Source organism: Phocoena phocoena, chromosome 3 (genome assembly GCF_963924675.1).
Source record: "Phocoena phocoena chromosome 3, mPhoPho1.1, whole genome shotgun sequence".
Lineage (NCBI taxonomy): Eukaryota > Metazoa > Chordata > Mammalia > Artiodactyla > Phocoenidae > Phocoena > Phocoena phocoena.
In genome coordinates this window covers 136,158,587-136,171,536 of record NC_089221.1, presented here as the reverse complement: position 1 = coordinate 136,171,536, position 12,950 = coordinate 136,158,587, and positions in this window count along the sequence as shown.

Here is a 12,950-nt window from a genome sequence, read left to right as displayed (position 1 = left end):
ACTCCTCTGGAGTTGTTATAACTGGCCGTATTTCATTGATTTCCAGGCTGAGTAATATTCCACTCTACATAAGCACCACATCTCTATCCGTTTTTTCTCTGCAGATACATTTAAGTTATATCCTAATCGAGGATCTTTTAAACAGAGAGGTGGTAAACATTGGGGTGCCTGTGTCCTGTCGATTTTTGTTTTTCCCAAGATAAACGTCCATGAGTGCAAGTTCCCTGTGCTCGGTAGCTCATTTTTTAGATGCTTTAGTAAACACAATACACTTATCCAGAGTGACCGTTGGCAATATACATTTCCACTATAAGACTCACAGGGCTCCCTTTTCTCCTTGCCCTGTCCTGCATTTCTGGTGTTTACACTTTATGAGGACGGCTCTTCTGACTGATGCAAAGTGATATGTTTTGTAGTATTGATTTCCAGTGCCCACCTGTTTGGTTGGCTAAAAAAGTGTATGCCCTTTTCTTGAATATATACGGACAAAGACGCATACACCCTTTTTGGCCAACTGCAATGTTGGCAATGTTCAGCCCCTTTTCTTGTGCTTAATGGCGAGTCCTTTCTACCTCTTCCAATCCCTTTGCTGCCATTCTCCGTTGCTTACAAGTCCTTTTCTCTGACTTTCCTCAAGACATTTTTCAGTGATAGATATTTTCAATTCTGCAGTTTCGTGAATTTTAGTGCCCCTGAGTTCCATTTTCCAACTTGTGTTTATGGGAACTGGCCACAAAGCATCAGGATTCCTCAAGCCCTATTCTGTTTCCATGGGCAACCCTAGCCTTTGGTCAATTCGTCTTCCTGATTGGAAATTAGAGTGACATGTGCCTGTCCGAACACCTAGGACTTGTCTCTCATTGTTCCTCCTCCTTCTGCTTCATCCTCTGGACAAATTCCAAACTGTATGCAACAGGATGTTGACAGTGCTGACATCTCCAAGTGGGGAGACTGTTAGTAAAGACGCTGGAGTGGTGAACCCTAGCACCAAGAGATGAGGAGATGAGATGCCTTTTCCAAACTTTTCCCGATCAGACGGTATACCATCCTCTGGGTGTGACAGGCATGTTTTAGGTGTAGGAAGGGTCCCATTCATGTGAGGAGAACACCAGGGGATTTTAAATATCAGTGTCTCTGCGCAACCCAATCTGGGGAATTTTTTAAGCTACGGCTACACATATGTTCATTAAGGGCCTTGGGAAGTAGGCAGAGTCCAAACTTTAGATGATTGAAGTCTTCAGGGTCACAAGCACTCACCACTGTCTTCCCTTAGATTCCATTTTTACTGTCATTGATGGATGATGTCAATAAAAATATCTATTCTTTTTCAGATCATTTCCCCTTATAGGTTATTGCAAAATATTGAGTGTAGTTCCCTGTGCTATACAGTAGTTCCTTGCTGATGATTTCATACATAGCAGTGTGTATGTGTTAATCCCAAACTGTTAATTTATCCCTCCTCCTACCATTTCCCTTTGGTAATAATAAATTATAAGATTTTATGCTTCTCAGAAATGGGGGAGCTGAAAGAGAGGTATCATTTTCAATGCAAAAGCATTTAAAACAAGATTGAAGCTTTAACCAAGATTATTAGATGTACATCCTTGGAAAGAAATCACTTTGTTTCTCTAATATTGACCTGACAAAGAAGACAAACCTTTTCACTGAACTTGCTTATAAGAAAGTGATGGAAATATCAAATGGAAGTGTTAGAAACATCTTATTTTACCCGAGCCTTATACACTGTTCTATGTTAATTACAGTTTGGCTCACACATCTGTTCATTGAAGTTACAATGTTCTCAATTTCTGTTACTGATCCTCCAGAGTGGACGCCAACAAGTGTCCCCCTGCCCAGTGTCATTGGAGCCAATAGATCGAGACTGAGTTTGGTTCAAAAGCAAAGGAAACTTTATATTTTGATCAGAGAATGGAGAGGTGCTACCCTGTGGGCTGTGGGCTGGGCTGCTGTGTAGAGATCCTGTCAGAGTCACTGGGAGGGAGGGGGCTGAGCTCTCGAGGACCTGGTTGGCTGCAGCTCAGGCTCTATGTCACGGAGTCTGAACTGGGCCCCAGGAGCTGAAGTGTCATCGAGCCATTCTGCTCTAGGAAATCTGGTCTGAAATGCCGGGTGTGGAACCTCTGTATGCGGGACCCTAGGAGCACCTGAAATTAGACAAAGCACAAAGGATAAGAAAGGTTAGACTTTATTTTATTGCCCAGATTCTATTTTCATCTCCCAGGCATTTTTAAGGGGCTTTGCCTGGGACAAACTTCTCTTCTGCCTTTTGTCCCTTTCCTCATTCTTGGAGTGCTGCGGGTGCAGACCCTTCTTCTGTAACTGCTGAGTGCTGAGTTAGGAGGCTTCATACCCGTGGGCGAGGGTCAGAACTTCTCCCCAGCAGCCTCCAGGTGACGTTGATTGTCCCCAGGCCTCCTGCCTCCCTGCTCGTCCGCCTGAGCACCAGTATTGGAAGTGTTATAGATTCTAATGACCTTTAAGGGTCCAGAAAGGAGATGTGCAGTGGCGCTGTGAGGTCCAGTTTCACCCCGCCCCACATTTGTTCGGCCACCTTAGGCTGACCGTTTCTGCCAGCCTAGATGCTCTGACTGACCGTTTCTGCCAGCCTAGATGCTCTGACCAACAGTCTGCGCTTTCTTCCATTAGGCCCCTGAATTAACGTAAAAACAGCACCAGGTGTCAGGATCCTGCCCGCTCAGCTCCCAGACAGTCCAGGGTCAGTGGTGATGAAGGATCATGATGGTCACTGAGTCAAGAGCCTTTGGAAGTAAACAGGAGTCCAGCCGGTCTTATTGGCCACCATCATCAGGGTGTCTGTAGGCTTTTCTATGGTGACAGCATGATATACGGTTCCCCTGCCAAGATTATTAGCTCCCCTCTGGGTACAGTAAGTACTGCAAGCAGTAGTCTACTCTTTTGGGACACACTCTTGTTGTTTTATGAGAGAAACTCCAGGTCAAGTGATGGTCACACGGGTTGTCATGGTGCCCCGTTGCCCCCGGTTATCTCTCTGGAGGTTGGAGTTGGAGGGCCTCCTCAATCGAGGTCAGTGTGCCCACGGAGCAAACCCTGCAACTTCAGGGCATGGTTGGGGGTTAGGATCACCACGTGGGGTCCGTTTCCCTTAGAAGGGAGGTGGCCTTTTGGGCTGCTGATTTCCAGGTTTTCAGATACCACCAGTATCTTGGCCAGATGTGGCGGTGGGCCAAGCCCCTTGGTGACCATAGTTTATCCTACCTGGATGGCATTCTTGCATTGTTCCATTTCAAGTGGTCCCAGTTTTTGCACTAATACTCCAATGGCGATTCACCTTTCACCAGGAAGGTAAAGGTCAAAGGGTTTAGCTAAATTAGGGAGTTCCAGGGCAAGGGTCTGAATTGACTGCTCTTTCCATTCTTGAAAGGCCACTTCTGGATTCTATTCAAAAGGATCATCATCTTTTCCTTTCAGTGTTTCATATAGAGGCCCAGCTAGTAGACTGTAGTTAGGGATCCAGAGGCAGGAAACCCTGGCTTCCCCAGGAACCCCTAAGCTGTCTTCTAGTTTCAGAAAGGGGTAAGGCTGTAAATTGTTTCTTCCCTTTCCTGGGATGGGCTTCTCCGACCTTCTGTGAGAATGAAGCCCAGGCAGGTCACCGTAGTCTGTGATACTTGAGCTTTTTCGTGGACAACTTCTATCCTTTATTGGCTTGGTAGTTCTGAGGCCTCCTTAGTAGGGCTGGCGATCAGAATGTCGTCTGAATATTGAAGGAGTGTTTCCTTTTCCAGAGGTAGAACTTTTAGGTCTTTAGCTGAGCTTTCCCCAAAGATGGTGTGGGAATTTTTGAACCCTTGGGGCAAGACAGCCTGGAAGTATTGTTTTAGTTGTATGTTGAGTCCTGTCACTCACAAGCCAAAATTTCTTGTGACTCTGGGACTAATGGAATACAAAAGAAGGCATCAGTGAAGACTAATACAGAATACCAAGTCCTGGTGGTTGGTAGAATGACCAGCAGGCTGTAGGATTTAGGAACTACTGGAGGTATATCCTCAGTGGCTTCACTGACTGTCCTGACATCCTTTACCAGGACTCCAGCAGCCCATGGGGCTCTCGAGGTCAGGCCAATCCCAGGATATGGAGCTCACCTGGGCAGGTACCCTACCCCCACCCCAGCCCACGGGGCTCTCGTGTTCAGGCCCCTCCCAGGATATGGGATTCCCTGGGCAGGTCCTCTGCAGTCCATGGGGCTCCCGTGGTCAGGCCCCTCCCAGGATACAGAGCTACCCTTGCAGGTACCTTGGCAGGGCTGGGCACACAGGAACCGTGCACATAGCCCTCATTGCAGAGCACTCCCAGCTCACCTGTCGCTCAGATCTGACACAGAGCACCTCAGAGCAGGACTTGAACTAACAAACAGCAGCTCTGACAGGTCTGTGACCCTGGGCATCACTCTGTGCGGCCTCCTCCACCTGGTCTTCCAGAGACTTCCACTGCACCCGGGGCACCAGGCCTCTGTCTCCAACCACCACCCACCCCTCCTCTCCCTGACTCCTGGGTTCCTCTCATTAGGAGAGGGTTTTCTTGAAGTTGTCTCCCACTCATGGGCCAGATAATATAATTAGAAAACAAGCCAGAGCTGCAGCCCCTTGTCTATCCTGACTCTCAGGGGCCCACACCTGTTCCTTGGACCTGGCCAATTCAGCAAGTTCCATTTTCAACAACAGTGAGCCCCTGAGGGGTGATTATTGGCTGGCTTGGGAAGCCTGACCGTGCCGGCCAGCCCTCCCCAGGTGTGCCTGGGTTGAGATCAATATAAACACCGCTCCAGGCAGGAAGAGCCCCTGCAGCTGTGCCTGACGCCATTTTCTCTGCCCTGTCAGCAGTCTCGGGGCTGGGCTGGTGGGAGGGAGTGAGAGGCCACGGCTTTGTGGGTGTCCCAGTGTGAGTGGGGCTCTGCTGGACTTTCTGCAGCAGTTGCCAAGATGCTACCTGCTAAAGAAGAGGATGTGTCACCCACACCTGCCGCTGGAATTTCTCCCTGGGCACAGGTGAGGAAGGAAGAAAGCAGTGGGGGCCGGGACAGCAGGGGTATCTCAGGCAGGGAAATGGAGAGCTTCCAGAAGAGCACCCAGGGCCAGGACCATCCTGGCTGGCCTGCAGGCACCAAGTCGGCTGGCATGCTGTCCCTCATGTGACTCCATGGCCCTTCCTCTAGGTTTTCAAGTCCTTGTACATATTCAGGTGTTTAGCCTTGGAAGGGTGGGAACATTTCAGCAGCAGCTGGCCTGGGGCTCGGCCCACGTTTACTCACAGATACCTCGGCACGGTCCCCCAGCTTTGCAGTGAGGACGCTTGTTGCGAGGAGCATGCTGGCTGAATGGGAGATGATTCCCCACCACTGACCAACTTCAGAATTGTTTGCAATTGGAGCAAGTGCCCTGAAACGGTTTTCCTCTGTGTAACTGGTGGGTTCTGTTCTTTTTTATCTTTTTTTCGTTTTTGGTTCAAGGTAGATTTTATTCCTCTTTTGTGTATTTACAGATATAAGCATGGAAATAATTTATTCATATAAACACATGTATGTGAAGGGAAGAATATTTTTTCTGTTTTACTTTTTTTAATTTTATTTTTTAATTTTGAATTTAATTTTATATTTTTATACAGCAGGTTGTTTTTGGTTATCTACTTTATACATATAAATGTATACATACCAATCCCAATATCTCAACTCCTCCCACCACCATCCCCAACAGCTTTCCCCCCTTGTTGTCCATACGTTTGTTGTATACATGTGTTGCTCTATTTCTGCCTTGCAAAACGGTTCATCTGTACAATTTCTCTAGGTTCCACATATATGCATTAATATACAAGATTTGTTTTTCTCTTTCTGACTTACTTCACTCTGTATGACAGTCTCTAGATCCATCAACGTCTCTACAAATGTCCCAATTTCATTCCTTTTTATGGCTTAGTAATATTCCATTTTATATATGTACCACATCTTTATGCATTCGTCTGTCTGTGGGCATTTAGGTTGCTTCCATTTCCTGGATAGTGTAAATAGTGATGCAATGAACATTGTGGTGAATGTCTCTTTTTGATTTATGGTTTTGTCTGGGTATATGCCCAGTAGAGGGATTGCTGTATCATATGGTAATTCTATTCTTAGTTTTATAAGAAACTCCATAATGTTCTCCACAGTGACTGTATCAATTTACGTTCCCAACAATAGTGGAAGAGGATTCCTTATCTCCACACCGTTTCCAGCATTTGTTGTTTGTAGATTTTCTGATGATGCCCATTCTAATAGGTGTGAGGTGATACACCATGGATGAGTCTATTTCGTTGAGCAAAGAGTAGGTCTTGTTTATTACGTATTTGGCTTATGGAATGGTATGTGTGCTAATTTCAATCTGTTTTTATACAGCAGCCCAACTCAACTTTCCCCTTAAGCAAGCATAAGGTTTTTATCTAAATGTGAGACTCTGTTCGGTTTTGTAATTCAGTTTATGTGTAGCCAAGTTTACACTCCCTCTATTAGTGATATCTTATGATAATTATCTTTCTTTGTGTGACATATTTCTCTTAGAATCATCATAAATAAATCCACTCAATTTGCTGCTACAGGCCTGATGACATTGATTTCACTGCTGAGTGATATTCCATTGTACGTAAGTAGCACAACTTCTTTATCCATTTTTTTCTTTCTGGGATATTTAATTTGTACTGGACTCGAGGTTCTTGTAAACACAGCAGCCCTAAATTTTGTGTTGGCTGTGTCTTGTTGATTTTAATTTTCCTAAGCTATAGGGCCAAAAGTGGAAGTGCCCTAGGCTCTGTAGCTTTGTTTTTTAGATGTTTCAGGATACACCATGAACATCTCCAGAGTGTCTGTTGGCAATTTACATCCCGCCCATCAGCATAACACGGCTCCCTGTTCTCCATGGCCTGTCCTGTGTTTCTGGTTTTTACACTTTATTCAGATGGCCTTTTTGACGAATGGGAAATGTGACTTCATTGTAGTGTGGATTTCCATTGCTGGAGTGCTTGGTTGGCCAAAATGTTCATATGCGTTTTTTCCTGAATATATTCAGGAAAAATGTATACGCACTTTTTGTCCATGTGCATCACTGTCAAAGATCTGCCGCTTTTCATATGCTTTAAATGCAATTCCAATCTACCTCTTGAAATATGATTCCTGCAATTCTGCCTCGTTTTCAAGTCCTCTTTGCAGACTTACTTCGATATATTTTTGCCAATAGCTGTCATTTATCTCTGCAGGTTTGTGAATTACAGTGCCCCTGAGCTCCTTTCTTAACTCGCTTCCTTGTAAGCTGGCCACAAAACTGCAGGTTTGCTTCAGGCCATAATCAGGGTCCGGCACGGCACTCTGAGCCTTTGGTTAATTCCTCTTCCTGGTGGGAAATTAGAGTTAAATGTGCCCCTCCAGATACCTGCCTCACTCCCAGCCACATGGTGATGTATGTCCTCAGGTTTGAGGCCATATGTGATGGGTTCCTCATCTTTTGATGATGTGGCCCCACTGGTGTGTGGACACTCCTGCCTGGTTCCCATCCCCTTGGTGATGTGGGCCCTCTGGTGAGACTCTGATCCTGGTTGGGTTCCTCACACATCCGTGAGGTGAGCCCTCTTCTCTGAGGTCACTCCTGCCTGGCTGGCACAACCCGCCTTGTTGACTTCGGCACCCTGGTGGCAGTTGGAGCCTGCTGGGAGCCTCCTTCCTGCGGTGATGAGGCCCTCTGGCGTCAGACCCTAATGGCGGGGTTCCCACATTTTCTGATACGTGCTAAGTGGTACGAGGGCACTCCTGCCAGGTTCCCATCCTCATGAGCGTGTGGGCCTTCTGTTCTGAGGTCCTAACGGCTGGGTTGCTCACACTTTCATGATGTGGGCCCTCTGCTGTGAGGTCAATCCTGCCTGGCTGGCGCACGTCGCCTTGGCGACGTGGACCCTCTGGTGGCAGTTGGAGCGTGCTGGGGCCTCCTCCCCTCAGTGATGAGGGCCTTCTGGTGTCAGGCCCTAAGTGCTGGGCTCCACACATTTTCTGATGTGTGCCCAGTGGTGCGAGTCACTCCTGCCAGGTTCCCATCCCCATGGGCATGTGGGACTTCTGTTCTGTGGTCCCAACTGCTGGGTTGCTCACAGTTTCATGATGTGGGCCCTTTGCTGTGTGTTCACTCTGGCCTGTATCCCATAGTGTCAGTGCTCTGGGCCTCCAGCTTGGAGTTTCCAACTTCTCGATTCCTCGCCTTTTTTATTCTATGGGCCCTCGGTTGTGCGTCTCCTCCTGCATGCCTCACTCCCAGCCCCTTCGTGATGTGTGTCCCCTTGTTTGAGGCCACATGTGCTGTGTTCCTCACCTTTCTATAATGTGGCCACACTGGTGTGAGGACACTCTTGCCTGGTTCCCATTCCCTTGGTGATGTTGGCCCTCTGGTGAGAGTCTGATCCTGGTTAGGTTCCTCACCCTTCTGTGAGGTGGGCCCTCTGCTCTGAGGTCACTCCTGCCTGGCTGGCACACCCTGCCTTGGCAACGTCGGCCATATGGTGGCAGTTGGAGCCTGCTGGGAGCCTCCTCCCCTCGGTGATGAGGGCCCTCTGGCCTCAGGCCCTAACTGCTGGGTTCCCACATTTTCTGATTCGTGCTAAGTGGTGCAAGGACACTCCTGCCAGGTTCCCATCCCCATGGGGATGTGAGCCTTCTGCTCTGAGGTCCCAACGGCTGTGTTGCTCACAGTTTCATGATGAGGGCCCTCTGATATGAGTTCACTCCGGCCTAGATCCCATAGCCTCGCTGCTCCTGGCTGCCTGCCGGAGGTTCCAACTGTGGGATTCCTCACCTTTTTTATTCTATGGTCCCTCTGTTTTGAGGATCCTCTGGCCTGCCTCACTCCCAGCCCCTTGGTGATGTGTGTCCTCAGGTTTGAGGCCACGTGTGCTGGGTCCCTCAAATTATGGTGATGTAGCCCCACTGGTGTGAGGACACTCCTGCCTGGTTCCCATTCCCTTGGTGATGTTGGCCCTCTGGTGACAGTCTGATCCTTGTTGGGTTCCTCACACTTCTGTGAGGTGGGCTTTCTGCTCTGAGGTCACTCCTGCCTGGTTGGCACACCCCGCCTTGGTGACATCGGCCTTATGGTGGCAGTTGGAGCCTGCTGGGAGTCTCCTCCCCTCGGTGATGAGGGTCCTCTGGCCTCAGGTCCTAACTGCTGGGTTCCCACATTTTCTGATTCGTGGAAGTGGGCCGAGGACACTCCTGTCAGGTTCCCATCCCCATAGGGATGTGGGCCTTCTTCTCTGAGGTCCCATCCGCTGGGTTGCTCACAGTTTCATGATGTGGGGCCTCTGCTGTGAGTTCGCTGTGGCCTGGATCCCATAGACTCTGTGCTCCGGGCGGCCTACTGGCCGGTTCCAACTGCTGGATTCCTCACAACTTTTATTCTGTGGGCTCTGTTTTGTGAGGATACTCCTGCTTGCCTCACTCCTAGCCCCTTGGAGATGTGGGTCCCCTGTTTTAGGCCACATGTTCTGGGTTCCTCACCTTTCTATAATGTGGCCACACTGGTGTGAGGACCCTCCTGCCTGGTTCCGATCCCCTTGGTGATGTGGGCCCTCTGGTGAGAGTCTTATCCTGGCTGGTTTCCTCACCCTTCTGTGAGGTAGGCCCTCTGCGGTGAGGTCACTCCTGCCTGGCTGGCACACATCACCTTGGTGACGTGAGCCCTCAGTTGGGAGTTGGTGTCTGCTGCGAGTCTCCGTCCCTCGGTAATGAGGGCCCTCTTGCGTCAGACCCTAACTCCTGGGCTCCCAAAATTTGCAGATGTGCGACCTGTGGTGCGAGTACACTCCTGTCAGGTTCCCAACCCCATGGGAATTTGGGCCTTCTGCTCTGAGGTCCCAACGGCTGGGGTGCTCACAGTTTCATGATGAGGGCCCTCTGATGTGCGTTCATTCCGGCCTAGATCCCATAGGCTTGCTGCTCCTGGGCGCCTGCTGGGAGGTTCCAACTGCGGGATTCCTCACCTTTTTTATTCTATGGGCCCTCTGTTTTGAGGCTCCTCCTGCCTGCCTCAATCCCAGCCCCGTTGTGATGTGTGTCCTCTGGTGTGAGGCCACGTGTGCTGGGTCCCTCACCTTTCGATGATGTGGCCCCAATGGTGTGAGGACACTCGTGCCTGTTTCCCAGCCCCTTGGTGATGTGGCCCCTCTGGTGAGAGTCTGATCCTGGCTGGGTTCCTTACCGTTCTGTGAGGTGGGCCCTGTGCTCTGAGGTAACTCCTGCCTGGCTTGCTCCCATTGCCTTGGTGACGTCGGCCCTCTGGTGGCAGTTGGATCCTTTTGGAGACTCCTATCCTCGGTGATGAGGTCCCTCTGGCGTCAGGCTCTAACTGCTGGGCTCCCCAGGTTTTCTGATGTGAGCCCAGTGATGCCAGGACACTCGTGAAATGTTCCCATCCCCATGGCGATATGGGCCTTCTGCTCAGAGGTTCCAACGACTGGGTTGCTCACAGTTTCCTGATGTTAGCTCTCTGGTGTTAGTTCACTCATTCCTAGATCCCATAGCCTCTGTACTCTGGGCCACCTGCTGGGAAGTTCCAAGTGCTGGGTTCCTCACCTTTTTTATTCTTTGGGCCCTGTGTTGGGAGGCTCCTCCTGCCTGTGTCACTCCCAGCCCCTTGGTGATGTAGGTCCTCTGGTTTGTGGCCACATGTGCCAGTTTCCTCATGTTTTAGTGATGTGGCCCCACTGGTGTGAGGACACTCGTGCCTGGTTCCCGTCCCCTTGGTGATATGGGCCCTCTGGTGAGAGTCTGATCCTGGTTGGGTTCCTCACACTTCTTTGAGGTGGGCCGTCTGCTGTGAGGTCACTCCTGCCTGGCTGGCACACCCCGCCTTGGCGACGTGGGCCCTCTTGTGGTAGTTGGAACATGCTGGGAGCCTCCTCCCCTCAGTGATGAGGGCCCTCTGGCGTCAGGCCCTAACTGCTGGGCACCCACATTTTCTGATATGTGCTAAGTGGTGCGAGGACACTCCTGCCATGCTCCCAACACCTTGGGGATGTGGACCTTCTGCTCTGAGGTCCAAATGGCTGGGTTGCTCGCAGTTTCATGATGTGGACCCTCTGCTGTGAGTTTACTGTGGCCTGAATCGCATAGACTTGGTGCTCTTGGCCGCCTGCTGGGAGGTTCCCATTGCTGGATTCCTCAGCTTTTTTATTCTATGGGCCCTGTGTTGTGAGGCTACTCCTGCTTGCCTCATTCCGAGCCCTTTGGAGATGTGGGTCTTCTGGTTTAGGCCACATGTGCTGGGTTCCTCACCTTTCTATGATGTGGCCACACTGGTGTGAAGACTCTCCTGCCTGGTTCTGATCACCTTGGTGATGTGGGCCCTCTGGTGAGAGTCTTATCCTGGCTGTGTTCCTCACCCTTCTGTGAGGTAGGCCCTCTGCGGTGAGGTCACTCCTACCTGGCTGTCACACGTAACCTTGGCGACGTGGGCCCTCAGTTGGGTGTTGGTGCCTGATTGGAGTCTCCTCCCCTTGGTAATGAGGGCCCTCTGGCGTCAGGCCCTAACTCCTGGGTTCCCTAAATTCTCTGATGTGTGCCCTGTGGTGCGAGTACACTTCTGACAGGTTCCCAACCCCATGGGAATGTGGGCCTTCTGCTCTGAGATCCCAACGCCTAGGTTGCTCACAGTTTCATGATGACGGCCCTCTGGTGTGAGATCACTCCGGCCTGGATCCCATAGTCTCGCTGCTCCTGGCCGCCTGCTGGGAGGTTCCAACTGCGGGATTCTTCACCTCTTTAATTCTATGGTCCCTCTGTTTTGAGGCTCCTCCTGCCTGCCTCAATCCCAGCTCCCTTGTGATGTGTGTCCTCTGGTTTGAGGCCACGTGTGCTGGGTCCCTCACTTTTCGGTGATGTGGCCCCACTAGTGTGAGGACACTCCTGCCTGGTTCCCATTCCCTTGGAGATGTGGGCCCTCTGGTGAGAATCTGATCCTCTTTGGTTCTTCACACTTCTGTGAGGTTGACCCTCTGCTCTGAGGTCACTCCTGCCTGGTTGTCGCACTCCGCATTGGCGACGTCGCCCCTCTGGTAGCAGTCGGAGCTGGCTGGGAGCCACCGCCCCTCGGTGATGAGGGCCCTCTGGCATCAGGCACTAATTGCTGGGCTCCCCACATTTTTTCATGTGTGCCCACTCTTGCGATGACACTCCTGCTTGTTTCCCTTCCCCATGGGGATGTGGGCCTTCTGCTCTGAGGTCACAACGGCTGGGTTGCTTACAGAATCACAATGAGGGTCCTCTGTTGTGAGTTCATGCCGGCCTGGATCTCATAGCCTCAGTGCTCTGGGCCGCCTGCTAGGAAGATCCAACTGCTGGTTTCCACACATTTTGTATACAATGGGACATGTGTTGTGAGGTTAATCCTGCCTGCCTCACTCCGAAACCCATGGTGATGTGGGTCCTCTGGTTTGAGGCCACATGTGCTGGGTACCTCAACTTTTGATGATGTGGCCCCACGGGTGTGAGGACACTCCTGCCTGGTTCCCATCACCTTGGTGATGTGGGCCCTCTGGGGAGAGTCTGATCCTGGCTGGGTTCCCTACCATTCTGTGAGGTGGGCCCTCTGATGTCAGGTCACTCCTGCCTGGCTAGCTCACATCGCCTTGGCGACGTGGGCCCTCTGTTGGCCACTGGAGCATGCTGGGAGCCTCCTACTCCCGTTAATGATGGCCCTGGAAAAAATGCATATGCCCTTTTTGGCCAAGTGCTTCATTGACGAGGTTCTGCCACTTCTCTTATGCTTTCAGAGCAATTCACGTCTACCTCCTGAAATCGGATTCCAGGAATTCTGCCCCACTCTCAAGTCCTCTTCGCAGCCTTAATTCAATATATTTTTGTACGATTTCTGTCATTTATAAGTCTG